The sequence below is a fragment of the Lipotes vexillifer genome, unplaced genomic scaffold, assembly GCF_000442215.2.
Source record: "Lipotes vexillifer unplaced genomic scaffold, Lipotes_vexillifer_v1.1 scaffold260, whole genome shotgun sequence".
In the NCBI taxonomy this organism is placed as follows: domain Eukaryota; kingdom Metazoa; phylum Chordata; class Mammalia; order Artiodactyla; family Lipotidae; genus Lipotes; species Lipotes vexillifer.
In genome coordinates this window covers 526,951-540,444 of record NW_006778123.1, presented here as the reverse complement: position 1 = coordinate 540,444, position 13,494 = coordinate 526,951, and the positions used below count along the sequence as shown (strand labels likewise).

Genomic DNA, 13,494 nt, shown 5'->3' with positions numbered 1-13,494 from the left:
GCAGGAATTTCTCACTGTCCTGGACTAGAGCTTCAGTGGTTGACCTGAAGATGGTGGTATTCTATCTACCCTGTCTCTTGCTCTTCCAGTCCTTCCACTGGTTTTAGATGCACCTATTCCTGGCACTTTAATCCAGCTATGCTTGAAATATTTTGAGTGTTTTGTTTGTTTTCCTAAATAAACCTTAACAAAGACTGTAACTGAGGCCAAAAGTAGCTTTAAGATAGTAACCTTAAAGCTTAAACGGATTAGCTGTCTGACCCAAATCTGTTTGAAGACAGTGATAACATTATCACTAGTAGAGAATGAGATCATAATAGTCTTAGGCATGAAATGGAAAGAGTTACTTAAATTATCAGTGGGGAATAAATTGCCTATTGAAGAAAGGTCTTTGCTAGACCAAATAGTTGCTAGGTTAGACCCTTCTGGTGGGAATGATGCCTACAAGGACTATAGAAAGTGCTAGTGACTTTTGAATGCCCAGGAGAGTTTACCGAATAAAATGACAGCTCAAAGAACTAGAGAGCTTCAATGCTCTATAACTTCTGTAGCTGCAGGGAGAAGGTATTTACAAGTCAGACCCAATGTTTGATCCAGCTGATTGTCAAATTATAATACAAGTTGAATCCACAGCTTTATTAGGACTCATATGTGAAAGCTTGGGATTAATTTAAAACCCTACCAAACGTAAGGTAGATAGCTAGTGGGAAGCAGCCGCATAGCACAGGGAGATCAGCTCCGTGCTTTGTGAAAGCCTGGAGGGGTGGGATAGGGAGGGTGGGAGGGAGGGAGATGCAAGAGGGAAGAGATATGGGAACATGTGTGTATGTATGGCTGATTCGCTTTGTTATGGAGCAGAAACTAACACACCATTGTAAAGCAATTATACTCCAATAAAGCTGTAAAAAACAACAAAAAAAGGGGAGATGGGATAAGAAAACCAAAAAAAAAAAAAAACCCCTAAGATTTGGAATGGGGACATCTTCGTAGTTTGGGTTGAATTATCTTTTTTTTTTAAATTTATTTATTTTTGGCTGCATTGGGTCTTTGTTGCTGCACGCGGGCTTTCTCTAGTTGCGGCAAGCGGGGGCTACTCTTCGTTGCGGTACGTGGGCTTCTCATTGTGGTGGCTTCTCTTGTTGCGGAGCATGGGCTCTAGGCACGTGGGCTTCAGTAGTTGTGGCACACGGGCTCTGGAGCACAGGCTCCGTAGTTGTGGCGCACGGGCTTAGTTGCTCTGCGGCATGTGGGATCTTCCCGGACCAGGGCTCGAACCCATGTCCCCTGCATTGACAGGCGGATTCTTAACCACTGCGCCACCAGGGAAGCCCTTAATTATCTTGAATCCTCAAATCCCACTGAGTTCCCTTTGCCACTTGAAGCAGTCCCTTCTCCCCTCTCTGACATGCTGGCCATCCCTTGCTTGAAGAGCCTGTAATGGCTTCACTGAAAAATTAACCTTTCAGGGACCCCTGGTGGTCCAGTGGTTAAGACTCCACACTCCCAATGCAGGGGGCATGGGTTCGATCCCTGGTCGGGGAACTAAGATCCCGCATGCCACATGGCACAGCCAAAAAAAAGAATTAATCTTGCAAAGGTATGCCAATGCTTCTTTACCTCTAGATCCACAGCCAGAGTCAGATTGCAGCATACCCTAGGAAAGTGAATAAGATGTCTGACACCAGAGGAGAAGCTTACACAGGGAAATAATTGCAAGACATTGCTAATGTACAGTGGCACTGGAGGATTCCTGTGTAGGAGTGGGTTCTAACCAAGGAAGAAGGAATATAATATTGAAGTGATTGGTGTGTTTGCAACACTAGAGATTCTGGATTTAGTGTATTAACTCAATAAGTCAGGAGTGGCTCTAAGGGTCTGCTGAGTTGGTTGACTGAAATCAGACTCAATAATGGCCTTCATTAAATTAGGTTAAGATACTAGAACTTTTTTGGTTTAATAGAGAAGAAAGGATCCAAAGACTTGGTGAGAGGGAATTCCCTGGTAGTCCAGTGGTTAGGAATCCATGCTTTCACTGCTGAGTTCCCAGGTTCAATCCCTGGTTGGGGAACTAAGAGCCTACAAGCCATGTGACCAAAAAAGAAAAAAAAAGAAAGAAAAAAAGAAAAAAAATCAAAGACTTGGTGAGATAAGAGTTTTGGATTCATCATGTGCAACACACTCTTCAACCCTTTCAGTGTATTCCTCAGTAAGACACAGAGGACAATATCTTCACCAAAAGAAATCCATTGGTTCAAGAGGATCAGCATTATTCTTGAAAAGCTCTGTACTTTATGTCTGCACGTGTGAGATGATGGTGGAAGATGCCACTGTTGAAATGGGCACCCTGATTTCAATGGTAATGATGGAGTTCCAAAGTGGTAGAGGCCAGTGGCAACTCTAGAAAACAGAGAACAGTGAGTAAGGTTGCTATAATGCACAGCAGAGTTAGAGAGGTAATCAGGCTTGATCCACAGGGATCTTTGATGTTCACTAATTAATGAGCAGCCCATGAAAATCTTACTTAATCTGGTGAACCAAAATTTGATATGTCACCCAAATGGAGAGACCCAGTTGCTCAACTAGTTCTCTTACTTTAGCTGGTTTCATAGACCCAGAGCATCTTAGATGATGGGAATCTTAAGAAAGAATCCCTGAGAAAAGATCTTATGGCCCTGCTATAAGTATATACTATAAATCTTCCTCCTAAACTCCCCCAAAGATACCTGTGGTCATTTACCAAGTGTGATGGTTAATCTTATATATCAATTTTGCCTGGGCCACAGTGCCCAGATATGAGGTCAAACATTATTCTGGATGTTTCTGTGAGAATGTTTTTGGATTAAAGATTTAAATCAGTTGACTTTGAGTAAGGCAGATTGCCCACCATAAAGTGGGTGGGCCTAAACTAATCAGTTGAAGCCCTGACTAGAACACAAGATGGATCTCCTCTGAGCAAGGGGGAATTATGCAGTAGACAGCCTTTGGACTTGAACTGCAACATTAGTTGTACCCTGATAGCCTTTGGACTTGAACTGCAGCACTGGCTCTTCTCTAAGTCTCCAGGCTGCAAGCCTGGTAGTACAGATTTTGGACTCACCAGCCTCTGTAATCTCATGAACCAATTCCAGAGAGAGAGAGAGAGAGAGAGAGAGAGAGACTATATATATATATATAGTGTGTGTGTGTGTGCATGTGTATACATGGAGAGAAAGAGAGAGAGTGTGTATGTATACTATTGATTCTGTTCCTCTAGAGAACACTGACTAATATATCAACAAAAGAAAATATCCAGACTTTGGGTGGGTTATTAGAAATTTGTTCTAAGATAATGCTAAACTCTGCAGATCCAAACCAAATAACTCTAGTCCACAAATCACAGTGGGGTGTTATGAAGATTAGAATATAAATGGAGATTTGGGATTTCTGGTTTCAGTTCCACTATGTAAAGAGCAAGGAAGTCGGGCTTCCCTGGTGGCGCAGTGGTTGAGAGTCAGCCTGCTGATGCAGGGGACACGGGTTCGTGCCCTGGTCTGGGAGGATCCCACATGCCGCAGAGCGGCTGTGCCCGTGAGCCACAGCCGCTGAGCCTGCGCATCCGGAGCCTGTGCTCCACAACGGGAGAGGCCACATCAGTGAGAGGCCTGCGTACCGCAAAGAAAAACAAACAAACAAAAAAAAAGAGCAAGGAAGTCATCACTCCTGTCCTTACACCAAGAAAAAGGTAAACAAATGAAAAATCAATAACTTTTGCACACATCTGAAAACTGACATTGCAGGGCAAAATGCCACCTTGAAATCTGATGAGACAGGCTCATACAAAGAATCACAGCCAAGATCTGATTACCTGGAGCAGAAGCCACTGGAGCCCTAAACAGGTAGGAGCACATAATGGTTATGATGACTTGCTGGATGCTAAGTGTGGACTAATTTAAAAGAGACTAATTTAAAACTCCTGGGAACTACAGTCTTAGTGAGGCTCTCACACTTTCTTGGGTTTTAGCCCCAGAAGCCCCACCATAGTTAGGGTGAAGATCCAAGAAATATCTCCTCATAGCAGTGGTGGGGGAAGAGAATGAGTGATCACTGTGAAATATGCCCAGAGTCCTCTTTGTGACAAAGACCTACTCTGCAAAGCAAAGGACTTTACCAGAGCTTTATCCCAGTTGGAGAAGGGAATTCCTTCCACCCTATCCCCCTCCAGCCTTCTGGTCTCACATAATGGGGAAAAAAAAAAGTCAAAAGGGTTTAGTGCTTCAAGGAAATAGACTGGGAACTCTGCAACCAGGGAAAGATGTATGGGGCAGGGGTGGGAGTGAGGGAGCTTTATCACTGGAGAAACACTTGGAAGTTCACAGTCCGAGACGTAGGCCCACAAAAACATTAATATTTAATTAGAACATTAGGAAACACTTCCTCTCCTCCACAATATACCACCACATAAACAGGGCTACAATAAAAAGAACTAAACAGGCAATATTAAACACAGCCCAACTCTAGCCAAATTAACATAAATCTCATATTAAAGCCCTATTTACCTCAGTTCCTAATACCCAATACAGCACATTGGGCTTTCAACAAAAATTACAAGGCATGCAAAAAGTCAAGAAAAAAACAGTTTGAAGAGACAAAAATCATCAGAACCAAACTTGCATGTGATACTGGTGTTAGAATGATTCTACAAGGAATTTCAAGTAACTATGTTAAAATAACATGTTAAAAGTTCTGATAGAGGGACTTCCCTGGTGGCGCAGTGGTTGTCTGCCTGCCAATGCAGGGGACACGGGTTCGAGCCCTAGTCTGGGAGGATCCCACGTGCTGCGGGCTCACATGGACCCATGAGCCATAACTACTGAGCCTGTGCGTCTGGAGCCTGTGCTCCGCAACAAGAGAGGCCACGATAGTGAGAGGCCCACGCACCGCGATGTGATGAAGAGTGGCCCCCACTTGCCGCAACTAGAGAAAGCCCTCACACAGAAACGAAGACCAAACACAGCCAAAAATAAATAAATAAATAAATTTATTTAAAAAAAAAAAAAGTGAAGGATAGGGACTTCCCTGGAGGTGCAGTGGTTAAGAATCCACCTGCCAAAATCGTACAGATGAACCGGTTTGCAGGGCAGAAATAGAGACACAGATGTAGAGAACAAATGTAAAGACACCAAGGGGGGAAAGTGGCGGGGTGTGGGGGTGGTGGAGGGATGAATTGGGAGATTGGGATTGACATGTATACATTAATATGTAAAAAGTGGATAACTAATAAGAACCTGCTGTATAAAAAATAAAATAAATTTCAAAAAAAAGCCAATGCAGGGGACACAGGTTCAATCCCTGGTCAGGGAACTTAGATCCCACATGCCACAGAGCAACTAAGCCCATGTACCACAACTACTGATGCCCACACACCTAGAGCCTGTGCTCTGCAACAAGAGAAGCCACCACAACGAGAAGCCCACGCACCACAACGAAGAGTACCCCCTGCTCGATGCCAACTAGGGAAAGCCTGCATGCAGCAACGAAGATCCAATGCAGCCAAAAATAAATAAACAAAATAAATAAATAACTTTTTTTAAAAAGTGAAAGATAGGACTTCCCTGGTGGTGCAGTGAGTGGTTAAGTATCTGCCTGCCAATGCAGGGGACATGGGTTCAAGCCCTGGTTCAGGAAGATCCCACATGCCATGGAGCAACTAAGCCCATGCGCCACAACTACTGAGCCCACATGCTGCAACTGCTGAAGCCCACGCACCTAGAGCCCATGCTCTGCACAAGAGAAGGCATCACAATGAGAAGCCCGCACTCTCCACAACTAGAGAAAGCCTGCACGCAGCAACACAGCCAAAAAAAAAAAAAACAAATGAAGGATACTTTCTCAGACAAAAATTGAGGGAATTCATAGAAGGAAGACATTATCTATATTTTTGCTCTTTCCATTGTTTCTTCTTCCCTTCTAATGTTCCAAGAATGCTTCTTTTATCATTTTCTTTTTGTTTAGGGAACTTCCTTCAGTCTTTTATTTATTTATTTATTTATTTTTTTAGTCTTTTCTTTTTAAAGGCTGACATCTAATTCTCAGTTTTCTTTCATCTGAAAATGACTTGATTTCTCCTTCATTCCTGAAAGATATTTTCACAAGATATAATATTCTGGGTCAACAGTTATTTTCTTTCAGCACTTGAAAAATGTGTGCCACTTCTTTCTGGCCTCCATGGTTTCTGATGAGAAATCATATCATTCAAATATTTTTCCCCCTATAGATAAAATGTCATTTCTCTTTTGCTTCTTTCAGTACTTTTCTTTGTCTTTAGTATTCAGAAGTTTGACTATGATGTGTCTTGGCATGGATTTCTTCGGGTTTATCTTATTTGAGGTTTTCTCGGTGTCTTAGACAGCTTGAGCTGCCACATTGAAATTCCATGAATGAGGTAGACACAACAGAAATTTATTTCTGGAGGCAGGAAAATCCAAGATCAAAGTGCCAGCCAATTCAGTTCTGGTGAAGCCTCTCTTTCTGGATTGCAGATGGATCCCTTCCTGCTGTGTCCTTACCTGGACTTTCTTTGGTGTGTGCACAAGGAGAATGAGAAATAGGAAGAGAGAGAAAGAGAGAAAGCTCTTCCTCTTCTTATAAGGCCACCAATCCTAATGGATTAGGAACCCACCCTTATGACTTCATTTAACTTTAATTACCTCCTAAAAGCCCTCTCCCCAAATATAATCACATTGGGGTTAGGGCTTCAACATATGAATTTGGGGATGGGGAGCACAATTCAGTCCATAGTACTAAGCTTCTTAAATATGTAGGCTTGTATTTTTTGCCAAATTTGGAAAATTTTCTGACATTATTTCTTTCTGTGGCCCTTCCCTCTTTTTTTCTTCTCCTTCTGGGACTTCAATGACATGAAAGTTAGATCTTTTGTTAGAGTCTCCTGTGTCCCTGAGGCTCTGCTCTTTTTTTTTTTTTCCGTTTTCTCTCTGTTGTTCAGACTGGATAATTGTTATTGCTCTACATTCAACTCCACTGATTCTTTCTTCTGTCTTTTCCATTCTGCTGTCAAGCCCAGCCATTGATTTATTATTTATTTATTCATTGGTATTTTTCAGTTCTAAAATTTCCATTTAGTTCCTCTTTATAGCTCTCATTCATGTTGAGGATTTTCCTTGTTCTTGATATGATGAGTAATTTTGCATTGTATGCAGGACATTTTGAATATTATGAGTCTCTGATTCCTATTTAGGTCTTACATTTTAGAAGGCAGTCAAACTGTTTAGGTTCAAAATGCATGTCCTGGCCTACTTTTGTGGGCTATGTTTCAAGTGTCAATTCATTTTCAAAGCCTTTGCATTGCTCTTCTGGTCTGCCCTACTTGGGTGTGACCCAGAAGCCAAACTGAAACCTGGGCACTAGTCCACACATAGTTCAGTTTGCTGTGTTGATTACGGTCAGCCTCGTGGATGGTCTGCTCAAAGGTATGTGCAGGACTTCATACACAGATTTAAAGAATCCTGCTTTCCAGTTCTCTCGTCTAATTCTCACCCAGTCACTAGTCGGGAAGAAGCAGCACATTGCCTTTTTGCAGCTGTTCACTTAGTGTAGGGCAGCGACAGTCAAGAATGCACCCCCTCACAGTCTCTGTAGCGGCAGGTTAGGGGATAGCTGCGTCTGCTTGTGTTGGTGCAGGCCGGGCAATGTCAACAGGGCTCCATCCCACAGGCTTGGCCAGAAATACTGACAGTGGGGATGCGTGTGGCTTTTTTCATGGTGTTTACCTGGAGTAGTATGGGTTTTGTCCTGAAGAGTCACTGTTTTCCCATTCCTTTGGCTAGTGGGAGCAGGATTCCCTTGCACTGAGGCCTGGATATACAGGAGGCAAAATAAAAATCTCACGAAGCTCACTGCTGGACCAGTTTTCAAGTCCCAAAGGGCCTGGCCAGGCCACCTTCTTTTCCCCAACCTTTCAGAGTCTTATGATAGGTGCTTTAAGTATTTCAACCAAGGATTTTAGTTATAATTAGGAGGAGAAATAAGTAAAAGTACATCTAACTCCATTTTTTTCCAGGAGCATAAGTCTGATTCATATCTCTTTCAACTCTTCTGCTTGATCTGTGCAGGACATGATTTTAGAGCTTGATAATGGATTATGAAAATGTATTCAGGTAGGGATTCCAACTGGATCTGCTTTCACTGATTACTGGAGCAGATTAACATAGCCCCTTGCAACTGGTGTACTGCTATTAATCTGGGCAGACTATTTTTTCTCTATACCAATTAGTAAAGGCCACCAGAAGCACTTCATCTGTCAGCAGAAGCAGTACACCTGCCTGTCTTCCCACAGGGCTGTGTCAGCTCCTCAACTTTGTGTCATGTTCTAATCTGCTAGGACTTTTTTTAAAGAATAAATTTATTTATTTTATTTATTTATTTTTGGCTGCATTGGGTCTTCATTGCTGTGCGTGGGCTTTCTCTAGTTGTGGCGAGCGGGTGCTACTCTTCATTGCAGTGCACGGTCTTCTCACTGCGGTGGCTTCTCTTTGCAGAGCGCGGGCTCTAGGTGCACGGGCTTCAGTAGTCGCAGCACGCGGGCCCTAGAGCACGGGGGCTTCAGTAGTTGAGCTGTGTGGACTCAGCAGTTGTGGCGCACAGGCTGTAGGGTGCACAAGCTTCAGTAGTTGTGGCGCACAGGCTTAGTTGCTCCACGGCATGTGGGATCTTCCCGGACCAGGGATTGAACCCGTGTCCGCTGCATTGGCAGGCAGATTCTTAACCACTGTGCCACCAGGTAAGTCCCCTTCCTCTTCAGTGTTATAAACACTTGATTCTTTTAATTTTTATTTAATTTTATTTATTTATTTATTTAGGCTGTGTTGGGTCTTTGTTGCTGCATGCAGGCTTTCTCTAGTTGTGGCGAGCAGGGGCTACTCTTCGTTGCAGTGCACAGGCTTCTCACTGCGGTGGCTTCTCTTGTTGCAGAGCATGGGCTCTAGGTGTGCGGGCTGCAACAGTTGTGGCACTTGGGCTCAGTAGTTGTGGCTCGTGGGCTCTAGAGCACAGGCTCAGTAGTTTTGGTACATGGGCTTAGTTGCTCTGCGGCATGTGGGATCTTCCCGGACCAGGGCTGGAACCTGTGTCCCCTGCATTGGCAGGCGGATTCTTAACCACTGCACCACCAGGGAAGCCCAATGTAAACATTTGATTCTTTGGTTGAAAGGCCCAGAGTGATTTGTTTTCCTGCTTGAACCCTGATGGATACGCTCTTGCAAGTTAAGCCAGCATACCTAAACTTCGTTACAACCGTGATTTGGGGAAGTAATTCCTTGTGGCCGATAGTTTCTGCACAGGTTCCAATTCCTGTCTGCATGGTTGATTTGAACTGCCTGATGTCAAACAGCTCCTGACTGAGAGACTTTATGTTGAGATCTTACATATTTAGAAACCTAAAAGAAGGAAAGTAGCCGAACTTTACCATGGAGTTAAGTGACATGAGTGTGCCTTAGGAACATACAGTTTTCATTTGTCACTATCCCAACTCAGTAAAGACTGCCACATTCTTATGCCTAGAAGAAAACATCTAATGTTGATTCAAGTTAGTCCTCTTTTGTGTAGTTGCTGCCTTGAACTCAGCTTTAGATGATGTGTAAATATGATATATATGGAGCATTCCTATTAAACGTATAAGTTCAGTCAAAAGAGTCAACACCACAAATGATTATCAAACAAATCTAGAAATAAGCAAGGAAGCCCACAATCAACATGTTTATTTAATATTATTTTGGAAACCATAGCCCTTGTATTAAAGCTTGAAATTTCATTAAGTTTTGGATAGGAGGAGTCAAATTTCATTACTTGTAAACTACTACAGTACTTATAAAAATCAAAATAATCAGTTGAAAGTAATTTGAACTAATAAGTGACATCTAATAAGAGTTTCAATACCTTTTCCTTTACATTAGCAGTGATCACTTAGAAAATACAATGAGAAAAAAATTGCATTCATAATAGCAAATGATAAAATACTAGGGATAATCTTAACACTAAATATTCAAGATTTAAATTATTAAAACATAAAACTTTACTAAGACATTGAATAATATTTCAATAAATAATGAGACATACAACTATACTCCAATAAAAATTTTTAAAATTGAAACAAGAGTAATGAGACATAAGACAATCCTGTATGGAAAACCTAAATATAGTAAAAATGATCACTTCTACACAAAATAACATATAGGTTTAACTGAAGTCTAATGAAAATCCAATAGTAATTTTTGGCACTTTACCAATAGGTCTAAATTTTATCTGCAGTAATAAATAAGAATTGTTAGGGAGCAGGCCGCCGCCCTCGTAGCAGTAGACGTGGCCCCTCCCGTTGGCCTTGGGGGCGGGGCTGTAGAGGAACTTGTCAAAGCCGCAGAGTGAAGTGAGAAATCTACTAGAGAGGAAATGGCTGCCTCTTCATCATCCTCCTCAGCCGGTGGGGCCAGTGGAAGTTCTGCCACTGGATCTGGTTTCAGTGGCTCAGACCTTGCCCCACCACTGAAAGCCCTTTTCACCTACCCCAAAGGAGCTGGAGAGATGTTAGAAGGTGGCTCTGAGAGATTCCTCTGTGAATCCGTTTTCAGCTATCAAGTGGCATCTACGCTTAAACAGGTGAAACATGATCAGTAAGTTGCTCGGATGGAAAAACTAGCTGATTTGGTAGAAGAACTGGAAGCAGATAGTGGCGATTTAAACCCATCCAGCAGCTGCTTGGGTTCACCCCCTCTTCAGGCTGACCTTGCCTGGACGGTCACCTCTGGGGCACAGCAAGTGCAGGTCCAGTGAGGAACTTTTCTTACAGCTTACATAGCCTTCCAGAGAGTCACAGCTCCATCACTGGATTGTTAATTCACATCCATACTTGGTTTCTCTGTATCTATCCACAAGCAACAAATACTTATATGTGTGATCTTACATGGAAATTTTTTGTTTATTTGTTTAAAAAAGTACTGAGAATCAGGGCTTCCCTGGTGGCGCAGTGGTTGAGCGTCCGCCTGCCGATGCAGGGAACACGGGTTCGTGCACCAGTCTGGGAAGATCCCACATGCAGTGGAGCGGCTGCGCCCGTGAGCCATGGCCGCTGAGCCTGCGCGTCTGGAGCCTGTGCTCCACAGCGGGAGAGGCCACAGCAGGGAGAGGCCCGCGTACCGCAAAAAAAATAAATTAATTAATTTAATTAAATTAAAAAGTACTGAGAGTCAGATTTAGGCAATTGGCATCACAGAACCAGGAGGTTTGGGTTTAAGAGAGATTTATAAAACGTCACAAGCCAGGACACATGCCAGAATTGGCCAACGGAATGGCATCCCTCCTGTCAATTCATGCAGTTCCTAGAATCTCACGAGTCAAGTCCAAGGTCAAGATCTGGAGTTATAAAATACAGCATTTCTGACCTAAAACCATTCTTTTTGCAGATGAATGTGATTTCAACTCAGGACCTGTCCAAAGTAGGAATTTTTTAATGTTTGGGATTTTTTTCCTATTTTCAGACATCTAATTCTATAGATTCTATCTTTTTCTAACCTCCTCTAGGCATGCTAAATTCTGGCAAAAAGAATTGCTTTCTGAATGTTGAAGTTCTGGTAAAAATAAAGCAGTGAGCAAAATCCTTTTAAACACAGAAATCCTGAGTTCATTTTGTTGGTGGGCTCAGGCAATTCTGTAGCAAATAAATCCTTTGAAAGAGCTGCAAACTGGTTTCTTTATCCTTTCAAATCCTCAGGGATTTGGGATAGGGGAAAGAGGGCAAATTACTTTTTATAAGAAGGGAATCTAAAAACCATTTCTTCTAAGCAAATGGAAGATTTGCTTTCTCTCAGGGATATTTGTCTTTTTAGAAGTATATGAATTTATCATCAATATCTGAGTAGGTTTTTTACCATGAAAAGGAAAAACCTGGAAAGCTAAGAGGTGTCTTTTGTTGCTCCTCATGGGACCACAGGGTCCACACTGCACAGTTAGGAGAATCATTTATTAAATTGTATGCAAATTTTGCCTCAGAAAAAAAAATAAGAGTTGTTAGGACTTTTTTTTTTTCACCATAAAGAATAATGAGGATAGAACTTTAAAAATTACAACAATGTGATACACACAAGAATTCTGATTCAGTACTGGCTCAAAACACTAGCTATAAAAAAGCAAGACAAGATATTACATGGCATTAAGGAATTTTTGTTAATTAACTTAGGTGTGATAATGGTTGTGTAGGAAGTGTTCTTAGGAGGTGTGTATGAAGTATTTAGGAAGAGACATTATGATGTCTGCAACTTATTTTGAAGTGGTAAAGAAATTTAAAAGATAGTCTCATAAAGAAAATATGGCAATGATTGTTGAATCAAGGCAATGATATATATAATTCATATATATATAATTCTTTTCTTTTTCTTTTTCTTTTTTTTGGGAAACTTGTAATAATAAAGTAGAAGAAAAAAAAAAGCAGTGAAACACTAACCTAAAACACAACAGTCAGACGAATGGACCAAAATCTCAAAGTATATCCTAGTATATACAAAAACTTAATACATAAAAAAATAAGAATTTGGAAAAATGCTCAAGGTAGAGTTTCACTTCACATCAAACTAAATTCCAGATTAAAAAAAAAAAATACAGCTACACACACACACAAAAGAATACAGAGATGCATACTCTGGTCGGGAAAAGGCCTTGTATATGTTAAAATAATGAACAAAATTAAATAGGTATGTAATATTAATAGCTACTTGAGATTCTAATATATAATTCATTTAGCCATTTTCCTATCTGTAGATACACATCTCTCCCCCAGATCCTTCAGCTCCAGCTTTCTCGCTCTGCACTTGTTGTTCTCTCTGCCTGGAATATTCTTCCTCTGAGTTTATTCAGCTTAAATATCACATCATTGAAGAGACCTGTCCTTGCCACATAATCTGAAATGGCCCTAAAATAAGTCACGCTATATTCTTCTTGCTTTACTGTTCTTCATCACATTTATATGTTTACTTGCCGTGATCTTATATGTTTATTTGTTTTCCAACTTTCTCCCTTACTAGACCATAAGTTCCATGAGGTCAGGAATAATTGCCTTTTCACTGTTGTATCCCTAGTGCTTAGAATTAGCCTAGTGTCTGGCTCCTAGTATGCGCTCAAAATAATTATTATATTATATTATATTATATTATATTATATTATATTATATTATATTATACAAATTCTGGTAATTAATCTAAAGAGAAAAAACAGGTGCGGTAAGAGATATAACAAGGGCAACCTAATTTAGATAGAGAATTCATGGAAGGCTTTGCTAAGGAAGTGATATTTAAAGTGATATCTGAATATCAAATCAGATGACAAGTAGAGGGAAAGGCATTTTCCAGGCAGAGAGAACAACGTGGGCAAAGGTTTAAAAGCAGGAAAGAACAGCCATAAATAAGCAGCTAAAAGACTGACATGCCTGGAGCATAGTGAGGGTGGGGGGAAAGA

The 13,494-nt window shown here is 41.3% G+C and overlaps 1 pseudogene; it reads left to right on the top strand.

The window, feature by feature from the left end:
• Positions 1–10,440: 10,440 nt before the first annotated feature.
• LOC103077702 (anaphase-promoting complex subunit 16 pseudogene) lies at positions 10,441–10,772 on the top strand (annotated as a pseudogene).
• Positions 10,773–13,494: the final 2,722 nt, after the last annotated feature.